Raw genomic sequence first — 14,592 nt, forward strand, 5'->3', positions numbered from 1 at the left:
CCTGCTCCTTCTGTTGGCTGAGGACAGCCCCCGGGGACCCCAAGCTTAGAGCCTGTGCTCACAGGCCAGCGGTATCCCCTTTTCCCTCCCTGCTGCCCCCCTCTGCCTCCCCCTTGCTTCCAAGCCCTTCCTTGGAGAAGGGCACCCCTGCAGTCCGACCTTGCTGAGTTTGGGCTCCCTCCTCCCGTCAAGCGCAAGAGAGGGCCAAGGAAAACTGGGTTCCACACAAGTTTAGAGCTGCACGGACGCTTAGGGGTGGTAGAGTCTGGGCCAGGAAGACAGTGACTTGTCCAAAGTCAAGCACAGAGCCAGAGGTTCGGGATCCAGGTCTCCTGTCTCCGAGTTGACACTCGTCCTGCTCCATCACAGGCATCTGGTCCACCTGGGTGTGTAACAATTGAGGGACTAACTCCCAGAGTGCTGGCATCTGCTCCCCACTCCACCCTTCCCTGGTGGTTCTTGATCTTCGAAGACTGTTGGGGGTCCCAGGCTTCCCCCCACATTACCCCTCGGGAGCCCCCAACCTTGGCCCAAGACCCCTTTGATTCTCTAAGGAGCACAAAGGGGGAGCACCCCTCCCAAGAGTTTGTGGGAGGATGGACTTGTCCATCCGTCTCCCAGCGCTGCCCCTTGATGTGACGCTCGCCATCCCCTGGTGCCCACAACCCTTGTCTGGGTGCCCTGGCCCTTCCCGCAGCGTTACTGCCTGTGTATAGTATAAATATATATATTTTCTGTATATAAGATGTATAATATAAGGCTCCACAAATATATCTCTGTGTGCGTGTGTATGCAGTGAATGGCAGTCCCCATCCTGGGCCCCCACTCTGGACTCCCCCACCACCTGGTTAAGTCTCAAGAGTGAATCCTGTGGCCCCATGGCACCCTCCTCTATGACATCCGTCCATTTGTGGTGAACCAAGTGAAGGTGGTGACTTCTGGTGACATAGTAATAAAGTGAAGACTCCAAACCCACCAGTGGACTGCAGAGTGTCACGGTGTTTTTTTGGTTCTTGGTGAGTGTGGCTTGGCATTTGCCCATCCCTTCTGTCTCCCCTGACCTGGAACATGCTTTATTTGTTCATTAATGTTTAGTAAAAAGTAAAGTCATTACAGATGAAGCCAATGCCCCTCACCTTCACATGTGTGCATGCACGCACACCCCATCGCCACTCCCTTTCCTGGTCCCTTCCCCAACCACACAGGCAGCCAAGATTAGCTTGGCCTCATTCCTTCCGGACCATTCCCATGCTCTTACATACACATGTTTGCAGGGCGCTGTTTTTAAAGTTAGTGGCCCTCAGCTGCCACAGGATTTATTCAGACTCTGTAAAGTGCCAGACACTGTGCTGGGCCCTAGGAGTTCAACACTGAACCAGGTAGACACCCCTGCCCTTGCAGAGGTGGTCTTCCAGCAGGGGAGATGGACGTTAAACCAACGTGCAAGCAAAAATCTCAACTGTGTGAAGTGCTGAGGGTGTCAGAAGATGCGGTTTAGACCTGGGCCCTTCTGAGCAGATGACCCTTAACCTGAGCTGTCTAGGATGAGCAGGGGTTCGCTGGCAAGAAGGTGGGCTGGTGAGCATTCTGGAGAGGAACTAAAACGCTGTCCTGTCTGGGGAAGAGCTTGAGAGTGGCGGACAACGGAGAGAATGTGGAGGGTACTCGAGTTCCACGGCGCAGGGTCTTGAGGCCTGCGTAGGGGTTTGGTTCAGAGTCAGTGTGTGGAACCCACTGAAGAGCGAGTGACCGTCCCAGTGTGTTCTTTAAAAAGACCACTCCGGTGGTGAGATGGCAGTCGAGGTTGCTGCCCAGTGTTCAGACAGGAAGGTCACCATGGCGATGAGAAGAGTGGAAGAAGTTTGACGGAGGAGCAGATCAGTAAATAATGGACTGAGTAAAGAGGGGTGAGGTGGGTGTGAGAACACCTCCCAAGTACTGGAAGTGCTGGAGGTCAGGCTGGCGGGGAGGAGCAGGTGAGCTTGGCTCTCAGTATGGACCTGTCAGTTATGGTGCTGGCCACGCCCACTCCCCTGCTCTCTGCAAATTCCGCAGTAGTCCCGGCCTGGGAAATAGCCTCTAGGCCTCTGATTGGACAGAGGTGAACACCTGATCCATGGGCCGCCCCTTCACAGGCTGATGTGTCCCAGGGCCTTGGCGCCATGGCTGTTATAAAGCACCGCCCCCCCCGTCCCACCCCACCCTATGACCAAGCCAATCAGGTTGCTTCCCTCGGCGATGGAGCAGAGGGACTGGTCAATCGGGTGGGCGGAGACTCAGGAAAGGGTGCGAGTTCCAGGAGAAAGTGGAGAACCGCAGGTTTCAGCCTACCCAGGTTCTGTCCTGCTTTGCTTTAAGGAGGCCCGAAGGCCGCAACTGCTTGCAATCAGAAGAGCCCCACCACCCCTGGAAGGCCCGCCCTTGAGGCTGCTGTCCCCCCACCCCCAGCCCGGCGTGAGGAAGCGTACCCCTGGGACACAGTGGGGCCGGGCTCCAGCCCGCTAGCTTCTGCTTGACCCCGGGGCTCACCTGTAACAGCCTTTCCCCTCAGTCTTCAAGAAGATTAATGGAATTGTGATCATTTAGTAGTCACACCGTCCTCTATTTGCACTTTCTGTCCTCGTCATCATTATTCCGGTATTCCCTCCACCCTTTACAGTTACCACTTGTCACATATTGCCAAAGGACTTCAAAAATTGACATCGAAGGACTCAGATCTGCCATCTGGGATGGGGGTGGGGGAGCGATTCAGAGGAAAGTGTCTCAGGTGGAGAAGACTGCACCCCAAAGGGGATGAATAGGACATCACAGTGAAGAGCGTCAGCCTTCCAAGATGACCAGCGCTCCACACTGTGATGTGGGTTTTAGAAAGTTATCACGTGGTGGCCATTCATTGGACTGGAGGGAAGTCTGTAAAAGCCTGAAGGTGTTGTCACAGAGGCAGGACAATTTGCAGAAGTGTGAAAACCCTTGAAAAAAATACTAGTTTTCAGAATCAGGGCCGCTACATAATTTGCAGAGCCCAGTTCAAAATTAAACGCAGGGCCTCTTGTTCAAAAAGCAGTTAAAAAAAAAAAAATAGTGCAGTTAAAGGTACTAAAATATAAAGATTTTTCCTTTCAAAATATTTTATTACGTTTTTTTTTTTTTGCGGTATGCGGGCCTCTCACGGTTGTGGCCTCTCCCGTTGCAGAGCACAGGCTCCGGACGCGCAGGCTCAGCGGCCATGGCTCACGGGCCCAGCCGCTCCGCGGCATGTGGGATCTTCCCAGACCAGGGCACGAACCCGTGTCCCCTGCATCGGCAGGCAGACTCTCAACCACTGCGATACCAGGGAAGCCCATTTTATTACTTATAATGATAAGTAAGAGGTAATAGTGATACATGAGTAACACCATAAACCTAAAATTGAAAAATAAATTTTTTATTGTCATAATTTTATATAATACAATAAATAATAATACCTTGTTAATATGATATCTGATCATTAAACTATTCTGGCTTACTTTTTTGTAAATTCATTTATTAAGTCATCAAAACGTACTTTTGTCAACTTCATTTCCATTGACATAATTAAAAGCTATGACAGTCATTCTTGGCAAATGCAAGATCACAAATAATTTTTTATAATTTTTAATTTTGAGGATCTTTCTGCTGATGCAGTTGTTACTGGAGTTGTTAAGAATATTTTATAGGCTGTCACATTAGGAGAAATTTCTGATAAACTACTTCAAAATATATCAAATATTAGTACATCTAGAACTGATGATTCTTGTGGAACAATTTTTCTAAAAAGACTTAACTCTTCATACAAACCAATTTCATATGTCTGAATTTAATTTTATATGTAGTTATACAGTGACATTTTAATGTTTCCCCTAACATTTTCTGTAACTTGTGGAAGTTGTATAAGAAACTGAGTGACTTCATGATTTGTATATAATTTTTTTTTAATTTGGTTGCGCCAGGTCTCAGTTGAGGCAAGCGGGCTCCTTAGTTGCAGCTCACGGACTCCTTAGTTGTGGCATTAGAACTCTTAGTTGCAGCGTGCATGGGGGATCTAGTTCCCTGACCAGGGTTTGAACTCGGGCCCCCTGCATTGGGAGCGTGGAGTCTTAACCACTGCGCCACCAGGGAAGTCCCTTTATATAATTTTAATAACCTGTTTATACATTTGCTTGCTCTATCTTCGATTACAAGGAAAAATTAATTTTAAATTGCCTTCTTCATTAATAATGAAACTTCAGTGAAAATAGAATTCTTTTCTGAAGAATATGATCTTTAAATTTAATTTGTATTTCTAAGCCTGTGAATACTTGCTTTGCAGTGCTGCAGCGGTTTTTAAAACCAGAGGTTCTAGCTCTAATGAATTCTGATGACTCCCTGATATGCTTTATTGCAACATCCATGTGTATGCTTTAGTTTTGTGATAATTTGCTGACATCTTACTGTGTGAGTGCTGGCAGCTCCTGTCCCAGACTTAGGCCGCAGAGCTTATATTTGTGTAGATGCTACAGAACGGGCTCTTCCATATGCGGTTCCTTCTCTCACCACGGCCTTGGTGGACTGCTACCATCTTCTACTGCTGCCGATCTGGGGTCAGATCCTGGCCCCTTGCAGCCCCACGGTGTCCCAGATTGCCCAGCCAAATGGGTGCACTGGGGTGGCCAGGCCAACTGCTCAGCACCCATACCGCCCACTAACTGCTGTTCTTTTTTTTTTTTTTTTTTTTTCCTGCTGTTCTTGATGGCCAGAGCCTGCTTGCTGCCACCTGGTGTATCTTCTCCGCTCATACACATGCATCAGCATCCCATTCGACTTCTCTTACAAAACAAGTTCAAGTAGGGCTTCCCTGGTGGCGGAGTCCGCCTGCCGATGCAGCGGACATGGGTTCGTTCCCCGGTCCAGGAAGATCCCACATGCTGCGGAGCAGCTGGGCCCGTGAGCCATGGCTGCTGAGCCTGCGCGTCCGGAGACTGTGCTCCGCAATGGGAGAAGCCACAACAGTGAGAGGCCCCCGTACTGCAAAAAAAAAAAAAAAAAACAAGTTCAATTATTAAGAATTTCAAGATGGTGTATGCTGGCATTAAACCAAAAGCTGGGTCCATTCTGAGAGCAGGGCTCTGTGTGACTGCACAGGTCACATGCCCATGAGTTCAGCCCTGCCCAGAATACTGATTCTGCCCCCCTCTCCATTTCCCCTTTATTCTATTCTGAATCTTTTTTTTCCTTCTCCTTTTACTCTCTTTGTCAAGTACATAGCTACACTTGACTGTGGGCCTGTAATATTGTGCTAACAGAAGAAATACATATTTGGTCTTCATCCAGTCCCAGTTCCTGGCACAGAGCTCCTAAAATCCTTGGAATTTCTGAATGATATGGGTAAAAGAAATGTCTTTTATTATTCATAATAAGCCCCTTTCAACCACACCTGAGCAGATGTTAATGAGGTGACTTTTGGAAAGCCCCTAAGGATGGGGGATTAGTTCCAGGGGTACCAACCATGTGCTTAGAGGGTTGGAACTTTCAGCCCTACCCCCTGACTTCTGGAGAGATCGGAGGGGCTGCAGGTTGAGTTCAATCACCAACAGTCAATGATTTAATCAATCATGCCTACATCATGAAGCCGCCATAAAACTCCTAACCAAAGGGGTTCCAAGAGCTTGTCGGTTGGTGCTGGGAGGATGGCAGGCCTGAAGAGGGTATGGAAGCCCTGTACCCACTTCCACATGCCTTGCCCTATTCATCTCTTCCATCTGACTGTTCCTGAGATGTATCCTTTTATAATAATAGGTAAAAATAAGTAAAGTACTTTCTGGAGTTCTGTGAGCCATTCTACCAAATTATTGAACACAAAGAGGGGGTCATGGGAACCTCTGATTTATATCTGGTAGGTCAGAAATAGTTTCTGAAGTGAGGGCAGTCTGTGGAACTGATCCCCTAACTTATGGGATGGGACCCTAACTCCTAACTCCAGGTGGATAGTGTCAGAACTGAATAGGGTTCGGTTAGGACACCCAGCTGGTGTCAGAGAATTGGTCAGTGTGGGAGAAGCCCCACACTTTTAGTGTCACAAGTGTGAGTGGGACTAGGTATAGAAGAAAACAGTGTTTACCTGCTGTATAGCCCAGGGAACTCTACGTCACTATGCTGTACAGTAGAAATGAACACAACATTGTAAAACAACTATACCCCGATTAAAAAAAAAAAAAAGAAAACTGTTTTTTTCTTTTAGGGCCAGCGCTATGCTAGGCACTTTGTATTATCTATTTCACTTCTTCAACGCCTATGGATAGAGGCACTAAGCTGATCCCATTCTACTGAGGAGGAGCTGGGTAGAGCCAGGGTCACACTGGGGCAGAGCCTGAAGCCCCATAGTGCACCCAACTTCAAAACCCATGGCTCTGCTGCGCTCTAGAGCCCGCGAGCCACAACTACTGAGCCCGCGTGCCTAGAGCCCGTGCTCCACAACAAGAGAAGCCACTGCAATGAGAAGCCCACGCACCGCAACGCAGAGTAGCTCCCACTCGCTGCAACGAGAGAAAGCCCGCGCGCAGCAACGAAGACCCAACGCAGCCGAAAATAAATAAATAAATTTATAAAAAACAAAAAACCCATGGTCTGGGACTTCCCTGGTGGTCCAGTGGTTAAGACTCCACACTTCTCCTGCAGGGGGCGCGAGTTTGATCCCTGGTTGGGGAACTAAGATTCCGCATGTTGGGCGGTGCGGCCAAAAAAAAAATGCCCTTAGCCACTTTGCTGCTTTTTGTTGAAATATTTTTATACACTTTCAGTAGTTCACATGTCCTTAAAGGCTGTTTTCTGCAACAATTCCCCCGGCTCTGAATATTTCTGGATCAGCAAAGGCTTCAGCTTTGGTACCCATCCATCCTCTGGGCTTACCCATCTCTGCTGTCTTCCCAAGCCTGTCCCAATACATGTCCTAGAAACGCTACTTCAAAGGTTTGAGAGAGCTCCGACAAAACCAAAAACCTTTTACTCAAGTTTTTCCAAAGTCTGCAGGCTTTTCAAGTCACATCAATTGGGTGGTGGCATCGGTTGAGCCCTAGCGTCAACATGGCAGACTCCCAGACCCATCCTTGGCCCTTTTCTCAATCCATACTCACTTCCTGGGTGAGCCCATCTGGTCTGTTGGCTTTAAGCATCCACCGTATACTGACCACTCCCAAGGTGACACCCCCAGCTCAGGTCACTTGTAGATCCAAGCGCCTTTACACGGAGATACCGCGTCGACATCTCCCATTTAACATACTCAAAGCCCAAGTCCTGCTGATGTTCCGCCCTGAAACCCAGACTCCCCAGCTCAGTGAACTCCGTCTTCCACATGTTCAGGGGGAAATCCTTGGCGCGGTCCTTGGTTCCCCTTTCTGTCATATTTCACATCTGATCCATTGGCAAATGCTGTAAGCTCTTCCTAATTCTCCATTTCCACTGTGGCCTCTAGTCCAAGCCCTTCTCATCGTTCTCCTGCTTCCACCATCATCCCTGCTTCCACCGTGGTCTCCTCCAGTCTGTTCTCAACGCCAGCAGCCAAGATATAACTATTCGATATTATCATAATCACTGCTCCCACTATACGGTGCTATAATATGCCAGAAACTGTTCTAAGTGCTTTCTTTATATTAACTTTATATAATCCTCACAATATCCATACAGAGTGAGTACTATTATTATCATCATTTTACAGATAATGAAACTGAGGCACAGAGAAATTAAATAACTTGTCCAAGAAGGGAGGGATAAATTTGGAACATGGGGTTAATAGATACACACTACTAAATATAAAATAGATAAACAACAAGGACCTACTGTATAGCACAGGGAACTATATTCAATATCTTGTAGTAACCTATAATGGACAAGAATCTGGAAAAGAATACATACATACATATATGTATATATACGTATATATATACATAAAACTTATCCAAGGTCACCCAGCTAGAAAATGGTGGAATTGGGAATCTAAAGACCAAAGAATTCTTAATCACTAAGCTTTTAAAATACAGGTTAGAGCTTCCCTGGTGGCACAGTGCTTAAGAATCTGCCTGCCAATGCAGGGGACACGGGTTCGATCCCCGGTCCGGGAAGATCCCACATGCCGCGGAGCAACTAAGCCCGTGCACCACAACTACTGAGCCTGCGCTCTAGAGCCCGTGAGCCACAACTACTGAGCCCGTGCACCACAACTACTGAGGCTGCGCTCTAAAGCCTGTGCTCTGCAGCAAGAGAAGCCACCACAATGAGAAGCCCGCGCACCGCAACGAAGACCCAATGCAGCCAAAAATAAATAAATTAATTAAAAAATAAAAATAAAAAAAGATAAAATACAGGTTAGCTCATGGTCCTCTTCTGCTTAAGACTCTCCAGAAAGTTTTCCTGTCCTTCTGAGCATAAAAGCCGGAGTCTTTACAATGACCCACATGGCCCCACAGGATCTGCCTCTGCCACTTCTCCCATCACATGTTCTCCAGCCACACTGGCCTCCTCACTGTGTCTTGAACACACCTAGCACGTTCCTGCCTCAGGGCATTTGCACTTGCAGTTTCCTCTGCCTGGAATTCTCTTCCCCACTCCAAGTCTCTGCCCACATGACACCTTCTCAATGGCATCTTCCCTAGTCATGCCGTTAAAAACAGCAGTCCCTACCCCCACTTTATTTTCCTCCGTAGCACTTTTTACCATTTAACATGTTTGTCTGTTTATTTCTTTACTGTCTGGCTCTCCTCACTGAATGTACGTCTCACGAGAGTAGAGACCTTGTCTTTGCTCTATCCCAAATACAAAAGTACCTGGCATTAAAAAAAAAGAAAGAGAGTGGATATATGTATATATATATATATATATATATATATATATATATAACTGATTCACTTTGCTGTACACCTGAAACTGACACAACATTGTAAATCAACTATACTCCAATAAAAATTTAAGAAAAAAGGTACCTGGCATAGAGCAGTTAGGTGCTTAATTGGGAATTGTTGAGCTACTGAATTGATCTTCCCACCAAACCTCCACTTTTCTCTGTGTTCACCATCTCAGAAAAAGATGCCATCAGTCTCCAGTTCCCGCCGGGGGTCTTATCCGAGATTTATCCCTCTCTGCAGAAATCCACCCCCGGATCTTATTGACTCAACTTCCTAAATTTTTTTTTTTTGCGGTACGCGGGCCTCTCACTGTTGTGGCCTCTTCCGTTGCGGAGCACAGGCTCCGGACGCACAGGCTCAGCGGCCATGGCTCACGGGCCCAGTCGCTCCGTGGCATGTGGGATCTTCCTGGACCGGGGCACAAACCCGTGTCCCCTGCATCGGCAGGCGGACTCTCAACCACTGCACCACCAGGGAAGCCCCCTAAGTATTTTTTAAACCATCCACTTCCCACCATCCTTCTGCCACTTCCTTGGTTCTGCCCTTTCACAATAGATGCCAGGAATGCATACAGTAATACACTGAGTTTGCATATTTTGAATTTTTCTGTGTCTTCTCCACCCCTGCCTCTCCCCATCCATCCCCAAGTCCTCCCAACCCGGGCCCCAACCTGCTCCTCCTGTCTCAGGAAACCCTCCACCATTGGCCCAGCTGCCCGAGCCAGGCACCCGGGAGGCATCCTCAGCTCCCCTCTCTGCCAATCTAAGGCCATTCTTTCTATTTTACCTATTTGGATATTTTGGAAAACTGCCCATTTCCTTTCCTCCTCATGGCCACCATTCTAGTCCAGGCCACCACCCCTGGACTTTTATTTGGGTTTTCTTAGCAGCCTCTTAGTCCTGGTCTCCCTGCCTGCTGCCTGGCCTGGGGTGATCTTCCAAAAACACAAGTATGATCACGTGACTCTTCCACCTAAATGAAGCCCTACTCTTTCCCGTGCACCCTCCCTGACTTGCCATCCCCAGCATCCTGCCACATTCAACTTCAGCCATTGCCCACCACCCCGCAACCCACCCCTTGGTCGTGCTGTTCCCTTGGCCTGAAATGCCTTCTCCCTTCTCTGCCTGCCCAATTCCTCTCCCCTCCTAGACCCAGCTCCGAGGTCACTTCCACTGTGAACTCTTCCCTGACCACCCCTTCCCACCTCCCCAGCACTGTGTAATTACCACCTTCCTCACCGGGGGCTCACTCATCCAGTTCTCACGAGCAAGGTCACCCTGGCTGAGATGATTAACAGGTGAAAAAGCAGTTTGGGGGGCCCAAATGGCAAAGGCCTTAGTAAACACCTTCTGTGAATCTGGGACTGTTCCCAGAATCCCAAGGTCAAATGGTAGATGCATGTGGCATGAGAAGAGGGAAATGGGACTGGGAAAGAGAAGGAGAAGGGACGAGAACCAACATGTTTGGAGCAGATTCTATGTTCTCGTGCTAAAGGCTCTGAAGATGCTACTTCATTTAATCATCATCACATCGCTGGGAGGTAGTAGGGATTTTAAAAACAAAGGAACTGGTGTATAGGATTTCCAAAACTAATAAAGGTAGCATTTCAAAGCCGTGGGGGAAAGAAGAGACTATTCAATAGAAGACTTTAATGTGAAATTGGCTATATACTTGGAAACAATCAAGTTGGACCCCTTACACTGCATTAAAACTCCAAATGGAGTAAACACAACCATTTAAGTGATTATTTATGTGAATTTGGGGTAGGGGAGGTCTTTCTCAGCATAACACAGAAGGCGGCCACCAGAAAGGAAAGTACTAAGAGACTTGACTACGTAAAAGTGTAAACGCTTTAGGTCAACAAATTAAGTTAAAAAGACAATGGAAAACTGGGAAAAATACTTCCTACATGTTACCAGAGAGAAATATAGGTTCCTAATCTAAACAGACAATTCACATAGGAAGAAATTTAAATGGGCCAGAGTTCAATTTTTCTAGTAACCAGAGAAATATAAATTAAATCAAATTGAAGTACCATTTAAAATTTACCAAATTAGGGACTTCCCTGGTGGTGCAGTAGTTAAGAATCCACCTGCCAATGTAGGGGACACGGGTTCGAGCCCTGGTCTGGGAAGATCCCACATGCCACGGAGCAACTAAGCCCGTGTGCCACAACTACTGAGCCTGCACTCTAAAGCCCGCGAGCCACAACTGCTCAAGCCCATGCACCTAAAGCCCGTGCTCCGCAACAAGAGAAGCCACTGCAATGAGAAGCCCATGCACTGCAACAAAGAGTAGCCCCTGCTCGCTGCAACTAGAGAAAGCCCGTGCGCAGCAATGAAGACCCAATGCAGCCAAAATAAATTAATTAATTAAAAAAATAAATTTTACTAAATTATCAAACATTCATTTTAATAAAACGAGAGCGTCATGGGGCGCCATGGGAGAATGCATCATAAAACTGCCGATGAGAGAAACTGTGACAACCGTAAAGGTTATAAACGTCTTTTGCATTCTAGGGCAGCAGAGGGGATCTGTTTACAGAGACGATCGTCCCTTTGTTCTGGATTGTCTTGGAAAGACCACTTTCTTGAGCCCTCTTGGTCAGGCAGCTGTGAAGTAAGAGCTTCCTGCTGTTCTTGGGGACGCCCAAAGACAGCTGCTTTAGACTAAGATGTTAAGTATTCTATTCAGTTATATAAACTGGGTCAGCTAGTTAAAGAACTTTTTCTCCCCCCGTAATCTCGATTTTGGACTGCTCTGTGCAGGAGGGTGTAGGAGAAGGAGGTGAAGCAAGCTTTAGACGGGAGGCCAGGATTTCTTCTCCCCTGGGGTGGGGGGATGGGGAGGTCTACATGCTGGGCAATAGGGACCCAGTCAAGGGCACTGAGCCCCTGCACAGAGGCCAGTGGGGGCTAAGAAGAAAGCAGGCATGTGGCCCCCGTGAAGAATCCCAGACTGTGGACTTCCAGTTTATTTTTAATTTTTAAATATTTATTTATTTATTTGGCTGTGCTGGGTCTTTAGTTGCGGCCTGTGGACTCTTAGTTACGGCATGTGGGATCTAGTTCCCTGACCAGGGATCGAACCCAGGCCCCCCTGCATTGGGAGCACGGAGTCTTAACCACTGGACCACCAGGGAAGTCCCTGATCTCTGATTTACATCTGTCTTTTGTTCTCCCCAAACCTGCAGCCAGGTTTTGTCAGGTTGGTGGTAGCTGTGTTTTAGGGAAGTCAGGGGGGGTGCTGAGCCCAGAGAAGCCATCCTGAGAGCTGAAGCCTGGAGATGTCACCAGATGGCAGGAGGTTCCCCATTTCTGGGGAGAAGGGCAGTGGTCCAGAGGAAGGGAGGTGGCCGAGGTGACGAGTGGCAACCAGGTCAGAGCAGGAAACAGAAAGCATGGCTTGGAAGTCACTGGCAAAGTGAGCCTTGGAAGGCGTGGTCTCCCGGGCTGACGCTTAGGTGATTTTCACTTCAGTATTAGAGAGCAGAGTGGCCCAGGGGATGCAGAATCCCAGGACCCCTGGCTGCAGGTTGGAGGCAGGAGAACAAGCCCTTTTATATGCTGGGTGACTGGAAACTGCACCTGCAAACTGGAAGACAATTTTCCAATTGCAGCAAAACCTTTTAAAAATGTGCATCTTCTGACCCGACAAAACCATTTCCGGGAGTTTATCAGAAGGTCAAAGAAAGGTAACTGTACAGCAGGGATCTGTGAACCTGGATGGGGAACAAAAACACGACACCTTTATTTCCAGGAACGTCTCGATGAAATTTAGCACTTCCTTCACTTACAAATATAGGCAGCAAACCACAGTAGAATTAGCCATACCTGTGGCTTTGCTGTCAACAGAAATCACAGCGTTGCAGAAATCAGAGCGTCGGCCACTCATCACCATTTCAGAGTTCCATCATTATTAGCCCCGCTATGGGATCTTGCTATTAAATGCATTCATAAGAAGCACAGCCATAAGTACAACCCATTTTCTTTTGTTTCATAAGACTATTTTTTAGAGCAGGTTCAGGTTTACGTAAAAGTTGAGTGGTGATCATTTTGAAATGTACAGAAATATCGAATCACTCTGCTGTGCACCAAGAACTAACATAGTATTGTAGGTCATTATATTTCAAAAACAACTGAACAAACTCATAGAAAAAGAGATCAGATTTGTGGCAGGGGTGGGGGGGTGGGGAAAGGGGGAATTGGATGAAGGTGGTCAAAAGTACAAACTTCCAGTTATAAGATAAATAAGTACTAGGGATGTAATGCACAACCTGATAAATATAATGAATGCTGCTGTATGTTACATATGAAAAGTTTTGAAGGAAGTAAATCCTAAGAGTTCTCATCACAAGGAAAACAACTTTTTTCTATTTTTTTAAATTTTGTATCTATATGAGACGATGGATATTCACTAAACTTACTGGGGTCATCATTTCATGATGTATGTTAGTCAAATCACTATGTTGTACACTTTAAACTTATACAGTGCTGTGCGTCAGTAATATCTCAGTAAAACCGACAGAAAATAAAATTGAGCAGGAGGGAATTCCCTGGTGACCCAGTGTTTAGGACTTGGCGCTTTCACTGCCAAGGGCCCGGGTTCAATCCCAGGTTGGGGAACTAAGATCCCACAAGCCACGCTGCGTGGCCAAAAAAAAAAAAAAAAATTAAAATTGAGCAGGAAGGGACTTCCCTGGTGGTGCAGTGGTTAAGAATCCGCCTGCCGATGCAGGGGACACGGGTACGAGCCCTGGTCCGGGAAGATCCCACATGCCACGGAGCAACTAAGCCCATTAGCCGTAACTACCAAGTGTGTGCTCTAGAGCCTGTGAGCCACAACTACTGAGCCCGCGCGCCTCAACAAAGAGTAGCCCCCGCTCGCCACAACTAGAGAAAGCCCGTGTGCAGCAACGAATTCCCAACGCAGCCAAAAATAAATAAATAAAAATTTTAAAAAGTGTTAACAAAAATTGGGCTTCCTTGGTGGCGCAGTGGTTGAGAGTCCGCCTGCCGATGCAGGGGACACGGGTTCGTGCCCCGGTCTGGGAAGATCTCACATGCCGCGGAGCGGCTGGGCCCGTGAGCCATGGCCGTTGAGCCTGCACGTCCGGAGCCTGTGCTCTGCAATGGGAGAGGCCACAACAGTGAGAGGCCCGCGTACCGGGGAAAAAAAAGAAAAAAAAAAATTGAGCAGGAAATACAGAAGGTTCCCACATACTTCTCATCTCACTGCCCCCAGAGTTTACCCTATTATTAATGTCCTGCATTACTGATACATTTGTCACCATTGTTAAACCAATAATGATGCATTATTATTACTACTTTGAAAAAATTTGTTTTGTTGAAGTACAGTTGTGTTAATTTCTACTGTACAGCAAAGTGATTCAGTTATACATATATATATTCTTTTTTATATTCTTTTCCATTATGGTTTATCACAGGATATCGAATATAGTTCCCTGCTCTGTACAGTAGGACCTTGTTGTTTACCCATTCTATATATAATAGTTTTCATCTGCTAACCCCAAACTCCCAATCCCTCCCTCCCCCATCCCCCTTCTCCCTTGGCAACCACAAGTCTGTTCTCTATGTCTGTGTGTCTGTTTCTGTTTCATAGATAAGTTCATTTGTGTTATATTTTAGATTCCACATATAAGTGATATAAAATGGTATTTATCTTTCTCTTCCTGACTTAC

Source organism: Grampus griseus (assembly GCF_964374135.1).
Source record: "Grampus griseus genome assembly, chromosome: 11".
Taxonomy (NCBI): Eukaryota; Metazoa; Chordata; class Mammalia; order Artiodactyla; family Delphinidae; genus Grampus; species Grampus griseus.